General features: G+C 45.5%; 1 protein-coding gene across 12 annotated transcripts in view; it reads left to right on the top strand.

Moving 5' to 3' along the window:
* Positions 1-19,476, top strand: part of LOC311600101 (uncharacterized protein) — a 170,813-nt gene that overhangs the window by 27,886 nt on the left and 123,451 nt on the right. The gene's annotated exons all lie outside the window — the stretch shown is intronic.

The following is a 19,476-nucleotide window of genomic DNA, read 5'->3' as shown; positions in this document are numbered from 1 at the left end:
ATATAGTCTGCCACACTTTCAGTGGATTCTGTGTCCCTTAGTATAAGTTTCTGTGTCATTTGGGCCTCCCTGCTTTGCCACTCTCACCCCTGGCCCATCTGGCTGATGCTTTCTGTCTTAGCAACACAGAACGGCTTCTGGATGCAGACACTCAGCTTGCAGAGAAATTACTGTGACTTCCCCAGGGTATACGTCCCGTGCCCCCTACTTGAAACAGACTGCCCACTTCCGTGGGTCGGACTAACTCCTTCACATCTTGTACCTATGTAGACATCACGAACTGTCCACTTCCTCTCCTTTTCATGAAATCCTTATCTTCACCTCTGCCTTTCCTGTTTTTACTTTGCCCTTTCTCCAGGGACTATATTTAGTATGTCTACCTTTAGCACCAAAGAAAGGATCTGGTACAAAATAGTTGGTCAAGAATGGATGAAAGAATCACTATAAACATCAGCTGTGGGCTGGGGAGATAGCAGGGTTAGCACAGTGCTTGTTCTGCAAGCAGGAGAACCTGACTTGTATTCCCAACGCCCATGTAAAAAGCGAGGGCAGCAGTGGGCTCCTGTAATCTTGTGCCTGGGGAGGTGAGAGATAAGAGGATCTCTGGGGCTTGGTAAAAGACGTAGATGATAATGATGATGACAGCAATTAAGGAAGAAATTTTATGTCAACTTGTGCTTTTCACACACATGTGCATGTGTACCTATCAAATACCCACAGAGTCAGACAGGACCGGGTACACACAAGAAAAAGAAATATCATGGGTATTATTGTAAGAATAAAAGACAGATTTTCTATCAGAAGAATACAATTAGTATTTTACTAAGCAAAACGATCTGAAGTTTCTTTAACATCAAAAGCTACTTCCAAGTTGTCCCCCAAGGGCTTCTGTTCCAAAGTCCAGACTCTGAGCCATTTTCTGGGGTCACGCAAATACCCATCCCCTAACTTGCTAAGCGACTGAACTGGTGTGGAGGACGTGGGGGGCGGGGAATAAGGTGAGTTGCAGCTCCGAAGCTTTTCTCTATTATTTTGTTTGTAACCATTCACCATGCGTCCTGGGCAATGCTCTGAAAAGTCTCCTCTCAGGAGTCTTTACCAGGAGATGCGGCTGGCCTCCTGGTCGCACGACTTGTTCTTACACTGTTTGCATAGTCTATGAGTACAAAGAAACAGGAACCTTTCTGAGGAGGCATGTTTTCCTTTTTTGTTTCATGACAAATTAAATTCTTCATTTTTGCTGAATTGACTTTTTTTTTTTAATGTGACAACTCAGAGAAAAAAGGATTTTGAGGATCATAAAGACTTGCTGCTCGTGGTGGGGTACCTCCTCCTCCTCCTCTTCCTCCTCCTCCTCTTCTGGTTTTTTGTTTCGGTTTGGTTTGGTTTTGGTTTTTTGGTTTTTTCAAGACAGGGTTTCCTCTGTGTAGTCCTGGATGTCCTGGACTTGCTTTGTAGACCAGGCTGGCCTTGAACTCGCAGCAGTCCACTTGCCTCTGCCTACCTGAGTGCTGGGCTTAAAGGTGTGCGCTGCCACCACCTGGCTGGTGTGGCACCTCTTGAGCCAAATGTGTGTGTGCCATGTTGTCACAGACAGCTGCGCACCAGACATCTGGGTTCCACTCAGCTCCATCTCATCCCCCCCACCCCAGTTATGTCCCCAGTCACCAGAGAGAGAGAGAGAGAGAGAGAGAGAGAGAGAGAGAGAGAGAGAGAGAGATGAAGGCTGGGACCAGTTACTTCTGTTTTTTATTCAGCCCGGGGTCCCCTGGCACGGAACGGTGCTGTCTGAATTCAGAGTTCATCTTCCACGCTCAGGTAACCTCTCTGGAAACACAGCCATAAGATGCACCCAGAGGTGTGTTTCCATGGTGACTCTAAGTCCAGTCAAGGTGACTGAAGATTAGCTGCCACTCTAACCTTCTAGAACGTACACTTCAGGCCAGGACAGAGAGTTCGTTTTGTTTAGCACAACATGCTCAGTACTTGAAACAGTAGATGGAAGACACCCAGCCAAAATTTGTTTGAATGATGTATTTAAAGTTTTTTGTTTTTGTTTTTTTAATTTTTGCTCTTAAGGTGCTGAAATGTGCAATACAGTATATGTCTGGTATATGTCCCTGTCCCCCTTGACATTTTTATTGATGACTAAGATGTTAACGTTGATGGCATGCTAAGCAAATCCATAGATGACACACAAGTAGGATTGTAGCTTAATGGAAACAGTCAGGATCCCCGCTACCCTACTGCTGACGGCATGCAGTAGTGAATCATCTGACGATATGAAATTAATGGGTACAAAAATCACGTCCTCAAAGATCTCTGAATCCAATTAAACAGGTACAGAGTGGGCGCGAGATGACTTGCAACCGTACACGACAGGAAGATGGAGGGCCTCCTGTTGATTGTAGATGGTGAGTCAACGCCGTGTGATGTCCCTTTCGAAAAAAATCAATCTCCTGTATTAATAGCAATAGAGCATTTGAGAGTGGAGCTGGCTCTCCAGTGCTCACTGGGGATCAGACTGCATTTGCTCTGTTTTATGAATTCTGCGCTCAGACAGGGATATTGATAAACAGAAGATCATCTAAGAAGAAAACAAAAGACAGTAAAGGTCGTGGCAAACAGCATTATTCAGAAACACAGACTCCAAGGTCATGCATAAGTGTGTGTGTGTGTGTGTGTGTGTGTGTGTGTGTGTGACAAACACTATAGATGGTCATCTTCTGCACTCAGCTTTGAGAGAGTGTCTTGTGGTGGGGAGATTCAACTTCTTCTGGGTACTCTAAATGCCAGATCGAGGGCCAGTGAGTAGATGCATGCATGTGCATTTCAGCACCTCGGGACTGGTCAGCAACTGTATTTGCACAGCCATCAAGTGGAGTACAAGCCTTGGCTTTGCTAGGGGCTCCATAAATTCTTTCTTATCTGCTATCAAAAAATAAGAAATGAGTGTAAGCATTCGAGCTTTGGATGCGTCTGAAATGGCACCTTAGTATGTGTGTCACGGGAAGGAAAACAAGAACAGTCAGGGAGGGTCCTCTGACAGCAAGAGACAGCAGTGGTGATCCAGTGACCCTAGTAAAGGCCTTGAGAATTCGTGGTTGATGATTTTCACAACAGTCACTTAAACAAGTAGCTGTTGAGTATCTGTCCTGGGCCAGGTGCATCCAGTGTGTTGGGGATACTGAGGTGCTTTGGTTGGGTACGCTGTAGGCAGTATGGGGTGAGGGGGGTGTCGAGATGGATAGGTAAGTGGACCCTCATAGTATGATGTAAGAACTTCCATGGCGGTAGCAGTGGTGGAGATAGTGGTGGTGTGCGTGGTTTATTTGTTTTTGGTTTTTGTGTTCTTTTCTTGGGCTTTTTTTTGTTTTGTTTTGTTTTTTGTTTTTTTGTTTTGTTTGTTTGGTTGGTTGTTTTTTTTTTTTTTTTGAGACAGGGTTTCTCTGTGCAGCCATGCCTGTCCTTGACTCGCTTTGTAGACCAGGCTGGCCTCCAGTGCACATCGATCTGTCTGCCTCTGCCTCCCTGAGAGCTGGGATTACTGGCGTGTGCCACCACGCCTGGCTGCATGTGTGTTCTTGATCACCTTGACATTTAAGGAATGGGAAAACTGAGGCATGAGCTTGAAAGAACTTGCCCAGAGTAACGAAGCTACAGGGTGGAAGACTGGGGTTCGTGCTTGTGCGGCAGACATTAACAGACAGACACCCTTGCCTGCCTCACTGCGTTGTCTTTACTAACACACACCCACACACCACCGCCACCACCACCATCACCACCACCACCAGGAGCTGGACTCTGAATCCAAGTTATTTTCTTTCACATGGCTCTGTTCCTTTGCACATGTTGTGTCCAAACAAGAAGAAATGGACACATGGGTACAAAAGGGGGTATGTAGATCTCGAATGCATGTTTTTTTGGGGAGCATCATAGTGAAATCTAGAATGTACTTTAACACAGTCACCAACATGGTTTAGACCAGTGGTTCTCAACCTTCCACGTGCTTTCACTCTTTAATACAGTTCCTCGTGTTGTGGCAACCCCAACCACAGAATTATTTTCTCTGCTACTTCATAACTGTAATTTTGCTACTCTCATGAATTTTAACATAAATATCTAATATACAGGATATTCTACCCCAGTGAAAGGGTTATTCAAACCCCAGAGGGGTCAAGACCCACAGATTGTGAACCACTGCTTTACACGTTCTGTGTAAGGTACTTTTAACAGCGATGGGCCAGCCGCTTGCCCTGTCCTTGGGGGTACAGTCTGAGAGACGGGGCATGTGGCCTACGATTGCTAGAAAGTCACCAACTTTCCTCTGCAGCCATTTGAGGTAAACTTCTCATTCTTTTCTAGAAAGAAGAGAATAAAATGTAAAGATTAACAGATAAGTGTCAGGCATGGTGGCACACGCCTTTAATCCCAGCACTCTATAGGCAGAGGCAGGTGGATCCCTGTGATTTTGAGGCCAGCCTGGTCTATAAAGTGAGTCCAGGACAGCCAAGGCTACACAGAGAAACCCTGTCTTGAAAAACAAAACAAAAAATAAAAAACAAACAAACAAACCCCAAATAAAACTAGTTACATTGACTACCTTGTAAATAAGCAGAGGAGGGATAGAGGCCCAAGTCTTCTTACACTGAAAAATAGTCCAATATTCGTGAGCCTCCTAATTGAGTTGGGCTGGATCTGTGTCAGATCTGACTGAGAGAGAACGGGCTATTGAAAAAACGAAGTAGATGACCCCTTCCTCTATAATTACGGCTTATGCTAATGGAGGCTTGGCCTATGTGATCAAAGCGACTGTGTGTGTAAGCTAACCATCTCCTTTAATTTCTGGAGATTTGGTAATTTTGAAATGGGCTGAAGGCTGGGATTTCTGTGGTCGGCGGCAGAGCTGCTAAAGGTCAGCGCGTTCTTCCCTTCCAGGTGGGCGGGGCTCGGGGTCGGCTTGTCTCCAGTGCTCTGGTTCCTGTTGTCATCTGTAGAGGCCTGGTGGATTCAGGTGGTTTCTGGCCTTCGGTGGATAGCTGTCTTCTTGGCTTTTAGCCCCTGGAAATATTTGTTCAGCTGGTGGCGAGAGCGTTTCACCATGCTTTATTTAGGTTGCTTCTATTTCTCTGTAATGCCCTTCCATTTAAGTCTGCTTTCGAGGTGTCACTTAACCTGTGTTTATGTCTGCACAAGTCCTCCTGTTAGACTCTTATGTAACCTTATAGCGGCCCTTAGCTATGCGATGCACAGTAGGCATGTCTTAGGATGCCACTGTAACATTAGTAGCAAGAACAGGCATCTATCTGGGAAGATAGACTTAAATTGGATTTAGCATTTAACATTTAAATGAATTATTTTTTTAATTACCAAGGAGCCATGTTCTGATAAATTTTTTTTTCATTTGATCACTCAGTCGATAAAACTTGAAAAATTATTTTCTTGCATGTTTCATTCTTTAAACTTGAAGGTAAATTGCTGTAAAGAGACCATATCCCAAGCAAAGAGTTTCTTATAAAGCCAAGGATAAACGAAGAGGGGGGGCTCCCCTGGCATTTGGGGTATGCGTCTAATTAGAACTTCCAGTGCTTCGAACCTATAATTTGCTAAAGTTGAGGTTTTTAATTCCAAATGTTGAGCCCATTGAGTTGGAACAAGTGACCCATGCTGGAAAGATGTCAAGATTCAGCTTTCTTGTGTTGACTCCTAGTTTGTCACCAAATCAAAAATGCTGTCTCTTTCAAGACTTAGGCTATGCGGGCATCCTTTACTTTGATTTTGCTTAAGATCCAGACAGAAAGGGAGAAGTCATCTCCTTTTCTCCTCAACCATGCCTGGAGTCTGTCCGCAGACGGAGGCCCCCACCTCAGCTGGCTTGTCGCTGCGCCAGCCAACATTGTGTGCATCTCGAGGGCGGAGGAGCCCTGGGCAGATTCCAGCCGTATGAGTGACTTGGCATACTGGTAGTTCAGCTCAAGGCTGGGTCCTAGACGCTGAGGACACGGGCAGACCTCGTCAGTTGCCCTTGTTCATAACTTGAAACTGATTGTGTGAGACCTCGAATAACTAGATGATTGTGCAACCTTGAACAAGCAATTTAATCTCTTCTCTTTTGTGTGTGATGCTGGGTATTGAACCCAAGACCTTGTGCACGGCAGGCAAGCATCTCTGAGCTGTTTCTAGCCCCTTAGCCTATTTTCTAATTTTTAAAAAAGGATTTTCTTTTCTTCCTTTGGTTTTTTGTTTTGTTTTTTGTTTTTTGGGTTTTTTTTTGTTTTTGTTTTTGTTTTTTGTTTGTTTGGTTTTTTTTTTTTTTTTGGATTTTCGAGACAGGGTTTTCTGTGTTAGCCTTGGCTGTCCTTGACTCTCTTAGTAGACCAGGCTGGCCTTGAACTCACAGCGATCAGCCTGTCTCTGTCTCCCGAGTGCTGGGAGGCACTATTTTATTTTCTTTTGTAAAAAATATATTCTATTAATTTATTCATATTACATCTCAATTGTTATCCCATCCCTTCTATCCTCCCATTCCTCCCTCCCTCCCATTTTCACCCTATTCCCTCCCCTGTGACTGTGACTGAGGGGGACTCCTCCCTTTGTCTATGATCATAGGGTATCAAGTCTCTTCTTGGTAGCCTGCTGTCCTTCCTCTGAGTGCCACCAGGTCTCCCCATCCAGGGGACGTGGTCAAATATGGGACACCAAAGTTCATGTGAAAGTCAGACCCCACTCTCCACTCAACTGTGGAGAATGTCCTGTCCATTGGCTAGATCTGGGTAGGGGTTCGAAGTTTACTGCACATATTGTCCTTGGCTGGTGCCATAGTTTGCAGCATGGTACTGGCATTATGTTATTTTCAATTACATGTTTATGCATGGGCCTGTGCGCTTGATATAGCTGCCTGAGTTGGCCAGAAGAGGGAGTCGGGTTCCCCGGAGCTGCGAGGATACGTGGTGGTGAGCTACCTGATGTGGGTGCTGAGAACCGAACTCTGCAAGACCAGTACAAGCTCTTAACGGCTGAGCCTGACTTCTTTTTTTTTTCTTCATGGATTTCACAAGTTTATTGTGCTCATTATTAAATGGTTGGGATTCTATGTGACAATGCCTAGCTACGAAGATTGGACCATAGATCTCAGTGTGGATATAAGTGAGGCATAGAGTGAGCCATGGAGACTCAGACGGGCAGATGAACCTCAGTCAGCATTATTGGCCTCTCGCTACGTGTTAAGCTAGGCTCGCAGGTGCGTGGCTATACCCACCTCTGACAGTCTCCTCCTGTCCACACTCAAACCGTAGTCTTCAGTAACCGTCTGTCAATATAGTTCACGACATATTTCATAATGATTTACTTAGGAAATGATGAGCAAAAAGCAGAGGGAAAATTAGATGAATATGATGTGTATTTCAAAACAGCTGCCCAGCTATCTAAGTATAAAATATTTAGAAGCTAGAACTGTACGTATAATTATAAAACATGCTTGCTTTTTATAAAACTATTTGGTTTTACATTTTTATTGATTTTAGAAGACTGGTTTTAATGGCCTCATCAAATGACTAACAAAGTGGCGTGCTCTTAACTACCAGTACACTAAAAATACCCATTAACGGTCTTCTGATTCCATCGCCTCTCCTGCACTTGCGTGGGTTTCTTAACGTGATTGCACGTGGTAGCAGCTCGCCCTCACTGGGTCTCGATGGGCAACAGGCAAGAGAGGCATCCCGTGAGGTCTGAAGGCACGGTTCTCCCCAGCTGTCAGGGTCCAGCCTGCGAGTAAAATGCAAGAACTTTCGTTAGGAAACCTTTCGTCCCCTGCAGGATATCTGACTGAAATCTGAGGCGCGAGGGATTCCCATGCAAAGGTGACTTTGGAGGAGAAATGTGGTGCCAAATGGATCTGTTGTTTTTATGTTATGTAAGAAGGAGAGAAAAAAAAAGCTATCTGTTTACTCTTAGACTGTACATCTGAAGTGATCCTGTTACACCAAATGACGAAGTCTCTAAAACAGAAACTTTGCTTTAGAGCTATATTTTCATAAACTGTAATCTGTACCCACTGAGGACTGAACATGATTAGCTACTGTGGGTCACTGTGCTTTGTCATCTATGAAACATAAAGAGTCGCTGTAATCATTGCACCAGAAGTGAACGCTAGCTGGAGAGTAAACGTCATTCTGTTACATAAAATGCCTGCCTTGTTTTGTTCTGTTTTGTTTCAAGACAGAGTTTCTCTATGCAGCCTTGGCTGTCCTGGACTTTCTTTGTAGACCAGGCTGGCCTTGAACTGCCTCTGCCCACCCCCCCCCAATTCTGGGGCTCCAGCAGGGGTGCACCACTGGGCCCTCCCAACTCTAATACTTTCTTTTTTATGGTTGTCAGGAATACATGCAGAGCCCAGGGTATGCCTCAGTGGTAGAACATGCACCCAGCCTACACGAGACTTTGGGTCCAACACCTAGCACAACAGGGAAAAAAAGATAAAGAAAAACCATGTGCAACGTAAGATACACACTTAGAAAGAGAGAGTATACAATTGAACAAAGACAAAAACATGATCACCAATTTTATGACACACATTATCATCGTTGACATATAATTGTATTTCCTTTATCTTTTCCTTTAGAAAAAATAGGTTCTCACTTTGTAATCTGGGGTGGCCTAGACCTCACTGCAATCTCCCTGCCTCAACCTCCTGAGTCATGTAATTACAGGTGTGAGCCACCATGCTCAGGTCATTTTTTTTTCCTTTTATGGGTATTTATACATACACACAAATAGACTGAAACACACACATCATGTACACATTCCAAAATACTCAGTACAAATAAATATTTGCTCACATTTTATTATAGAAAATTTAAAACATAAACCAAAGTTGGTAGAGAGCATAATTAAACCTACTATCCCGTGGCTAGCCTGTCAAGATCTCCTGCACTTTCCTGTTTATTTTCTATAATGTGGTGCTGAGGATCAAAACCAAGGTCTCAGTCACGCTTGGCAAGCTGTCTCTCACCCGGATTCCCAGCCCTACTCCTATTATTTTGAAGCAAATTCCAGATGTTATATCACTTTGTCTGTAAATACTTCAATATGGATCTTCAAAACGTAGGCACTTTGTAAAACATAATCATTATCTAACTTACATCAGCAATTCCTGAGAAGTCCGAAGAGCTCGTTGTTCCAATTTCCAGTTGTCTCGGTAATGTTTGAACTTGAAGCAAGACACCAACAAGGCTCACAGACTGGAACCTGTTCCCATGTTTCATGCTTCGTTGGCTTTTTTTTGCGCATGGGTGTGGTGCTAGAGATGGAACCTGGGGCCTCCCACATTTAAACAAGGGAGAGTGCCTACACACACACACACACACACACACACACACACACACACACACACACACACATAAATACACATACACAACACACACACACACACACACACACACACACACACACACACACACACACGGGAAAGGCCCCATGTCTGTTACAGAAGACAGCCTAGCTGGACAGACTGTGGTACATCCACACAGTGGAGATCACTGACGCTGTAAATGGAATTGGGGATCTTTAGATACGCACATTACAGAATGACTTTTAGGGTGTGTTATCAGTAAAACAACAACAGAAGATGCTAGGCATGGAGGTGCACATACATCTGTAGCTACTCAAGGAACTGGAGTAGGAAAATTACTTTGAGATCTAGCTTCAGCAACACAGTGAGACCATGCATCAGAACAGGAACAACATTAATTTGATGATCTATCCCAAATTGACTTTATGCTAAGGACTAACTGCAAAAACAGGGCTTTGGTTGTATGTTTGTTTGGTTGGTTGATATTTAGAGACAGGGTTTCTCTGTGTAGCCTTGACTGTCCTGGCCTCGCTTTGTAGACTGGGCCAGTCTTGAACTCAGAGATCCACCTGCCTCTGCCTCCCCGAGTGCTGGGATTACAGGCTTGCGCCACTGCCTGGCAGCAAAAACAGTTTTTGATTAGTGCTTGGTAATCACAGTGCTGCTGTCAGTTGTCAGTGTTGTTATGGTAGTAATGTGACATAGACCGGTCATGTGGGCTCTGTTGCTCTGGGGTTGGAGATAAATATTCAACTTTTGTCCTGCTTGGTTTTTCCTTGAGACAGAATTCTTACTAAGAGGGGATGTGATGCCTCTTCTTGGTTGTCAACTTGACTACATCTGGAGTTACCTAAGGAACTGGGTACACCCGAGAGGGATTTTTCTCCTAAGATCATTTGAAGTGGGAAGACTCAGTTTTAAACTAGATCTTTTTGAAGTAGGGAGACCAACCTTTAATCTGGGCCACACCCACTGCTGGCATCCTATATAAAGGACACGGAAGAAGGAAGCTTGCTGTCTGCCTGCTTGCGTGAACTGGCAAGCCCATTCCTTCACTGGCAGTATACTTCTTCTGGATCCTGGTGTATCCTGAAGACCGGCTCAGACATCCAGCCTCGGGGACTGAATAGCTACTGGGGATTCTTGGACCTTCCATTGGTAGACCACCATTATTTGATTAGTTGGACCACAGTCTGTGAGTCATTGTAATAAATCACACAACACACACGCGCGCACCCATAAACACACATGCGTACACATACATACATACGGGGGAAGATAACATAGCTGTAACATAGAAGAGGTTAGGTAAAATTCTACAATCCTGATTTGAATGCATACTGCTGAGATAAACTGATGGTCCATCTGTCTATAGAGACAGCCATCTCAACTCCTCTATTCATTGACAAAAGCCAGTAGTAAGGGCATCTCTGCTGTCTGTACTGTGATCTGCCTGAGGCAGGAAAGGTGTCTGCATATTGATTAAATATACACATTGTGAATATACCCACATATACATTCATTTAGTACATGCTTAACATGGGTGACTTAGCTATTTTTTTTTCTGGTGATTTAGAAGGCTTCTGATTCTTTTTCATGTTGTACTGTATCTGCTCATGTGTCTGTGCACATGTTGAGGTAGTGGTTCATGTCAGGTGATTTGCTTATCTTTTTAGTGTATGTGTATGTGCAAGCATGGAAACCGAAAGAGAGTATCCCGAGACCCTGGAGCTGGAGGTATACGGAGCTGTGAGCCACATAACGTGGGTGCTGAACTCTCTTCCTCTGCAAGAGCAGCAAAGGCTCTTAAGTGCTCAGCCCTCCACTGAGTCTCTCCAGCCCTCCACCTCCTTTTTCTGTTTGCTTGTTTTTTCAAGACAGGGTTTCTCTGCGTAGCCTTGCTTGTCTTGACGCTCACTCTGTAGACCAGGCTAGCCTCAAACTTACAGAGATCCACTTGCCTTTCCTCCCACGTGCTGGGATTAAAGACGTGCGCCATCACCTTCCAGCCCTCCACTTTAAGATAAGAGTGTCTTACTAAATCTGAAGCTCTGTGATTTGTCTAAACTGGCCGAGCATCAAGTCCCAGGCATGCTCCTGTCTCCAGCTCCCCAGTGCTGGGTTATGGCACACACTGCCATGCCAGGCTTTCTACTGGGTTCTGGGCACCCAGGCTCAGGTCCTCATGCTTGCAAGATCAGCACTTTACCAACTGAGCCATCTCTCCAGCCTCAGTTTCCAACTCTTTTTGAGACAGGGTCTCATGATGTCATCCTGGCTATCCTGGAACTTACTATGTTGACCAGACCGACCTTGAACTCACAGAGATCCCTTTCCCTCTGCCCTGGCCTCCCATGCCCTGCGATTAAAGGCATGTGCCCGCCACATTCATCTCCAGCTCTGTACAGTCATATCTAATGCTGAGTCAAAGTATCATCATCGTCGTCGTCACCATCATCCTCATAACCATCATCATCATCATCATCACTAACCACAACAACAATAGCATCTTATACATTCCAGGGTAGCCTTGATCTCTCTGTATAGCCAACTCTGAGTTTGAGCCTCTGCTCCTCCTTCCTGTACTTCTACAGCTCTGGGATTATAGGTGTGTGCTCCGGCATCTGGTTTATGCAACCCTGGGGCTTTTTTTGCATGTTTGACGAGTATTCTACCAGCTGAGCTACGTCTCTTTAAGTGTGATGACCTAACTCAATGGGAGGAACATTTTCAAGCTTCTGATTAGGATTGCCAAATAGCCCTTCAGAAAGGTCACGCCAGGTTATGTGACATGTGGCAGAGTGGAAGAGAGGCAGGACTCACTGTTTTCATAGTGATAGATAGTTTTGTTTTTTTTTTTTTTTTAGACCGGTACCCTGACCGGTGTCTGCTCATCTGATACATCAGCTAGAACTTCCCGTCTCCTTTTATGGTTGTCCTTTTTATTTCATTTTCTTATAGAGAAACCTTAACAGAATTAGAAATACCGTCTGGAAAATTCCAACTGATGGAACATTCTCATGTTTACATTGTGAACTTTGTTTTAACAAAGATTAGAAAGGCCCATATCAAATTTAATATATTACTTATAATTAATGTTTCAAGCGATTAATACTTGACTTGTACACATAGCCATCATGCAAGGAGTAAGGTACCAATTTGTATAGCTTTTGGTAACTCCGGTAGCTACCTTTGAGATCTCTCAAGCTTTTAATTACGACCTTTCCACTACAGACTCCTTGTGTGTGTGAACTGCTTTCGTCAGCTGTAGTTGAAGAAGTTAACAAACAACGTCAATGTCACTTTGCAGCGTTACTTTCACTACTACAAGAGTAATGAAAGCCCAGGAGGAAAAAAAAAGCCGAGGGACAGAGTTGCCTCCTGTTGGAGCTGAGAGGTTTTAAAGTTTATCTTGCTTCATCCCTCCATTTTGTACTTGGGAAAACTAAGGCAAAGGGCAGTTATGTAACTTTATTAAAGTCCGAAAGCTTCTCGGAGACAAAAGCCCAAGTCTGATTCAGTGCAGCGTCCTTTCCACACAGCTTCTCAGAACGAGCAAAGCTCCAAAGAAAATCAGTGTTAGAGGAATGGAATTCAGGGTGTTTCCTTTCAAAAGGCCAGGGTGTCATTTTTTTAAATTAAAAATGTAACGAAGATGGGCCAGTAACCACAGTAAGAACCCAGGTGAAGGAACACTTCGGTTACTTGGGGGAGCTAGACATTAAGAATGGCGTGTCTAACACCGGGGTTTACAGAGATCCAGATACGCAGCTTCCGAGGGTCTTGTGTTTGTGCCTGCAGCTGTTGTAAATGCTTCGTCTCACTGAGCTCACTGAACGAACACCTTCCACACGCAGAGGTTCTGTGGATGGCCCCGGAAGCCTCCTCAGGAGGATTTGAGCATAGGCTCTCACAGAAACATATGGTTGCTGTGACTGCCTAGTCTCCTCTCCCTTTCCCTACAGAACCAAAGTTCCTTACAAATCTAATCACTTGCACTGGGAAGATGGCCCTGGAGGTAAAGTCTTGGCCACACAGGTGTGAGGACCTGGGTTTGGATCTCCAAAGCCCCTGCCAAAGCTGGATGTGGTCATGTGTGTCTCTATGCCCAGCACTCCCGTGATGAGATGGGAGGTAGTGACAGGAAAATCCCAGCAGCTCATTGGCCAGTTAGATGGACAAATGCAGAGGCAAATCATAAGAGATCTTTCCAGAAACAAGGTAGAAGGTGAGGGCTGACACCCAAGGTCGTCCTCTGCTCTCTACATGTATGCTGTGGCAATTCCCCCGTCATCTACACATGTGCACGCGCACGCACGCGCGCGCGCGCGCACACACACACACACACACACACACAGGGATTTTTAAGATGTATTCGTTAGAGTGATATGATGGAAGTTAGAGCAAACATTTTAGAGATAGTTTTTTTTTCAGCCCTTTGCCACTTGGAGCATATTTTTTCACTCGTCATCTCTAACATGGATGAGATAATGCCTACCTCAAAGGGTGTTCGGAGTTACAAGCACAAAAGATAGTGGCGTTGGTTGTTAGCAGAATATCCGACACATGGGAAATATTCAGTAACTGTCACCTACAGGGTCATTGTCGTCGTCGGCAGTGTTATTAATGTCCTCATCGCCTCATCGCCAATTAGTCTTTCTTCTCCTCCATAGTGACCTCTTTTCTTAATGCGAAACTCCTGGAAGGGGTGACACATTTCCCAAGGGGCTGGTGAGTCACCACTTGTTTTTCTCTGGACAACATTAAGCAGAGGCCTAGTACAAGGGGAAAAGTGGGAGATGTATGAGAGGTGAGCAGCGCCCGAAGAACAGGCAGGGTACCTTCATAGAAGAACAGGCAGGGTACCTTCATAGAAGAACAGGCAGGGTACCTTCATAGAAGAGCTCTCTCAAGTCAGAGTGCTGGTGTATGGGACTTTATTGGGACTCCAGAGGGCTGAGCAGAAAAATGAGAGAATGAGGAAATTATCTGCTGCCTTTGTGTCCTGCCCAAGGACTTCCAAGCCCTGTGGCCACCTGCTTATCCGGACTACAGGCTTACGAGCAAGCGCCAACCTTCCGTAGACGGTTGTTTACTGTGCCTGGAAACAGGCCTCACGCCATGGAAAAGTACCTCGCTGTACCCGCAAGTTCCGGGTCCATATTGCGCAACACGAAAGCTCTTATTAAAATTTCTCGTCCTGGCTGGGATGTAGTTCTGTAGTAGAGCATTAACCTAGCAGGTCTCCGACCATGGGTTCATCCTTTAGAACCAGAAAAAAAAATAAAAATAAAAATGGGTTCTCGTTGACCTGTACACACTCTGCCTTCAGTCTGTGTCTGACAGCAGTTTCGGACTAGTCCTTTCGCTCTGCCCAGTGGTCTGCAGAGGCAGTGGAGTCCTTTGCCTGTCACTGGTGCGAAGCCAGCTTTCCACTCACACTAGGCACTCTTCACGTCCTTTCATCTCTCATCTTTCATCTTCATGGAGAGGAGGCAAGCATGAGGCCCCATGTAAAATGGCACAAAGAGGGACTGTGTGGGAAAGGGACATCTCTCTCCCGCACTGCTCCCCAGATCCCCTCCTTTATGTCTGTACACGTGGAACAGCAAGGGCTGTTTCCTCCCTCTCAGCCTGGGTTCTTCTCCTGACAAGGCCAAGAGGTCAGTCAGATGCCTGTCTCCCTGTAGGAGGCAATGGCCACAGGGAAGGACACAAGCAGGTGGCCACAGGGAACATTCTGGAAAGTCACGAGTGCTGCAAACAGGAAGAAGGAAAGCTGGGGCCACCCAATCACAGTTGCACCAAGTACTGGGAAGAGCTACTGTGAAGGAGTGTGTTCTTGACAACAGGAAAGCCAGTTCTCCATGGTGTAGGTCGGGAGGCATGGTTGAAACGTTCCCTCATCCTTTAGAAAGCACAGTGTTTATCCTGCCCGTGCCCATCTGAAAGGATTACATATTCTAGCCCTCATCCCCCATCTTAACAAGCCCAAACCCTCTTTTTTTGTTTTTGTTTTTTGTTTTTGTTTTGTTTTGTTCTGTTTTTAGAGACAGGGTTCCTCTGTGTAGCCCTGGCTTTCCTGGAACTCACTCTGTAGGCCAGGCTGGCTGGAATTCAGAGATCCACCTGACTCTGCCTCCCAGGCGCCGAGTGCCGGAATTAAATCCTTCTTGGAATGGGAAACTGAGTCACAGAAGAGGGAGAGAGATGCCAGGATCCACAAAGCTAGAAACTAGTAAAGTCTGTGTGCCGCGTTCTTGAGTCTTAGGCTCAATAGCTATATCCCTGCTGCCCCATCACAGGGCAGGGGGCACGAAGACATGAGGGAGCTGGTCCCCATGGTGTGAGGGAGCCGCAGCAGAGTCATGAGCTTTTGTTCAGAACCGCCTGCCCCACCCCGTACGCGGCTATCTGTGCATCTCTGTGTGCCTGTGTCCTTAGGTTTGTGCCCGCTTGGTTGTAGTCATGTTTGGTTCTAAACTTTGAAACAGTTCTCGGTTATGGGAAAGAGGGGGCAGGTTCTCTATGAACTATGCTGTAGTTCAAGATGCTATCTTATCAAATAATGTTTCGGCCATGAGTAATCACTTCTATTTTTAAGGTCTCGCAAGTACTTGTCTATTCTGGGGCTCTGGCTGTATTCGAATATGTGACTCTGTTCCTTGTGAGCCACAAGTCAATCTTCGGGTAGAGCAGCCCATTGGTTTTCAGGTTATCACAGCATGACGCCACCATGGCCGAGATCGAAGTCCAGAACACATCCACCACCAGAAAGAACCCTTCCCCTACAGAACTTCTGTCTCTGTGGGTCTGGGTACTGTGACCAGCTCATGGAACTGAAGTCCCACAGGCTGACCTCCATGCCCAGCCTCCTGCACTCAGCATACTTCCGTTCATGATGTTCATGATGTTGCACATGTTCACCCTTCATCCTTTTCTATAGCTGAGTACTGTCCACGGTGTGAGCCTAGCACATTTGACTTACCCATTCCCCAGCTGATTTGGTTGTTCAGCTTCTTGACTATTATGAATAATGTCGGGGTACGTGTGTGTATGTGTGTGTGTGTGACATATTTTATAATTCTCCAGAGTACATAGCTAGTGAAATTGCTAGTTATTGTAACTCTATGCTTAACTTGTGTTTTGTTTTTGGTGTTTGTTTGTTTATTTGTTTATGAGACAGTGTCTCATGTAGCCCAGGTTGGCCTTGAACTTGATATATAGCCAAAGCTGGCTTTAAACATCTGGTCCTCCTTCCCCTGCCTCTTGAGTACTGGGATTACTAATATTAGCCACTAGTCAACTTTGACATATTTGACTAGAGTGTATTACTTTAGTGCCCCATTATTTGGAAAGTGGAAAATACAAGACCAAATGTCCAGTAACGTCCTGGGTTTGTGGTGAGAGATTAGTAGTGTTGCGTCGTTCTTAGGGCTTCTTGAGTGGGTACCCTGAGAGCCATTGGTGCTTTCAGGGATGTGCTGCCCACACAGATCTTTCCAGGGCAGCCTTTTGCATTCTTTTCCATGCTATGGATGACTGTATTCATGAAGAAGTTGCCTCTAAGGACAGCAAGGGCTAGAAGCTGAACAGCCAGCCTTTCCAAGAGCTTCCCAGAGCATCCTAGGCATTCTACAGAAGCTCTGAGATTACGGAGCTCCCTGAGACTAAAGCTGCTGCTGCTGTGTGTGCCCATTGGGTACCAAGCACAAAGCCAAATGCCTCACGGCTTTTCCCTAGACCGACTCTCCATTAGTCTTACCTGGTCCTGGAGGGCTGGGAACGGGGAGATGCCGTGCGGGGCTGGAATGAAGCTCGGTTGGCACAGTGCTTGCCTAGCACACACAAAGCCCTGGGTTTAGTCCTCAGCGCCATGTAAAACAGGCACAGTGAGTGGCACATGCCTGCTGTCCTTGCTTGGAGAGTAGAGGCAGGAGGATCGGGAATCTGAGGTCATCTCCAAAGACTCAGAGTATAAAACACCTTAATATTGAGTACTTGCTAAGTAAACTATACTATGAAAATTTAATACACCTGCTTGCTTTCTGCTTTTCTTAACCAGCTACTGGAAATGTTTAAATCATACATATGGCTCCCATTGTGGCTTGTGTCCTATTTGTATTGGGTAGCCCTTATTCTAGATTATTCCTCACAGTAATTTGATCAGCCAGACGGTATTATCATTTCTACATTATCGGTGAGGAAATTGGGGCTTAGAGAGCTTAAGTAAATTGCCTGTGATCACACAGCTGTGGCTTAAGCACAGATCTGTCTCCAAGCCTCAGTTCTTACCCACTATTCTGTACCTTCCCCTCCCCCCCCAAGTCCAGAAACACAAACCATGGCGGAGCACTGCTTCCACGTCCTTTTAGAGAGCATAAAAAAAAAATAGTCCAGTTCCGCAGGGGCAAATTGAGGAATTATTAGAGGAAAGCTCAAATGCAAACTATGTGTAAAGTTTGGGGTTCCCCACCCAGGAGGGGAGTTATGAAATGGCTCCCGAGCTTTCATTTAAGGTCAGGAACTGCTCCCCTCAGTTGCAGTGGACACACAGAGAGACTGGGAGGGGAGGCAAAACCATCCCCGCCTCCAGCCCCACCCCAACCCCATCACTATCCAGAGGGGCGCATGTTCACTGTCAACCAGACCTTCCTCTTCCCAAGGGGGGCTTCGTGGTGTCCACTCCTGAAGTCTCACGTCTGCTTCATCAGGGCTAGTCGTTACTAGCTTTTGCACGCTACAGCTTCGTTTAAATCTCATTTTACTTGTGCTTGCATATGGCTTGTTTTGTGACCATAGTTTACTTATTTAAGTTCAGATTTCAAACAGAAAGCCGGGCCCAGCACATGCTGCTCCTTCAGCTGTGTTGTCTTAGTTCGTAAGTCAGGGCATGACTAGGGTGATTGGGACCAAGGCTTAGCCACAGAGGCTCGGCCACCGAGGCTTAGCCACAGAGCGTTACTGAGAGCTATTAAAAAGGGAAGGAAAACTCAAAACATACTAATTTCTTCTCTTTCCTTTATTTCCTTGGATTACAAACTTATACCAAGGAACATGGCAATTTAATGGCTATAAAGTGCAATTCAAACACGGAGCGCTAGGAAGCTAAGACGTTTCTCAGGCCATTGTCGTTGTTGCTCCCTGTTTACTGTTGAGTTCAATTCAAATTCTTAGTCAGATGTTCACATCAGCTTCAGTAGCTACATGGAAAATAAATTCCAGCCTTTGGTTCATTTTTCTTTTCTTTTTGCCTAGTCATTCTGACTTAAAATGCCACAGCTCTCTCAGATGCAGCTCGGCTAGGGTGACAGTGGGCTGTAGCAAGACATCAGGAAAAGAGAAGAGGCTCTTGGGAAAGGTGTGTAGAGCCCAGAGTCAGATGACCAGAGTTCAAGCTCTGATCCCTTAGCAGCAAAGCCCTGAGGGATCTGAGATCCAAGAGCGCTGACTGGACACCTGCTGTGCGCCAAGGTTTGGAAATAGGTGCTGTCAAAGCTCCAAAGATACAAAAAAAAAAGTAGCTCTTCTTAGCAAGTAAAATACCACCATCACCACTGCCGCCGCCGCCACCACCACAACCATATTGGCTGATTCTGAGTGCCCAAGTTGCCTTAAGAAAAGAACAATACAATCTGTAGATGAATGGGAAAATGAACGTATACACAGGTCTGCTAATAGCCGGGAAGAGAGATGGTCTCAGCGTGCTGGGGTCTTGCTTGTAGCTATGTCACAATTCATACAAAGTATGAAGCATAGGTCAGTGTGTCTGCCTGTGGGGAACATCTGTCTCCCAGCATCTACGCTTGAAGTATGGAGCTTTTCTAGATGAATCCTACTTCCTCTGTTGTAGTGTCAGTCGAGAAGGAAAGAAAGCAAATGCGTGGGGCCGGGGCGTAGTGTGGCTCCAGATGTGTGGGTGGTAAAGGAATCAGGGAGGACGGAAGGGGCTGCTTCGGGTGGTCCCAGACTCGTGGGTAGGCTTTGTGGGCGGGACTCGGGTGGCTCGAAGCGCAACGTACAAGGAAGGAGAAATAATATAAACAGAGGTGTACAGTAGGAGAATGCAGAGCTGGTTTGGGAAACTTGTTTGACAGGAAGGCAACACGCTTCTGGATAATAATGGG

The sequence above is a fragment of the Acomys minous genome (assembly GCF_964271855.1).
Source record: "Acomys minous genome assembly, chromosome: 6".
Classification (NCBI taxonomy): domain Eukaryota; kingdom Metazoa; phylum Chordata; class Mammalia; order Rodentia; family Muridae; genus Acomys; species Acomys minous.
Note: the sequence above shows the minus strand (reverse complement) of the source record. Positions and strands in the feature narration are given on the sequence as shown.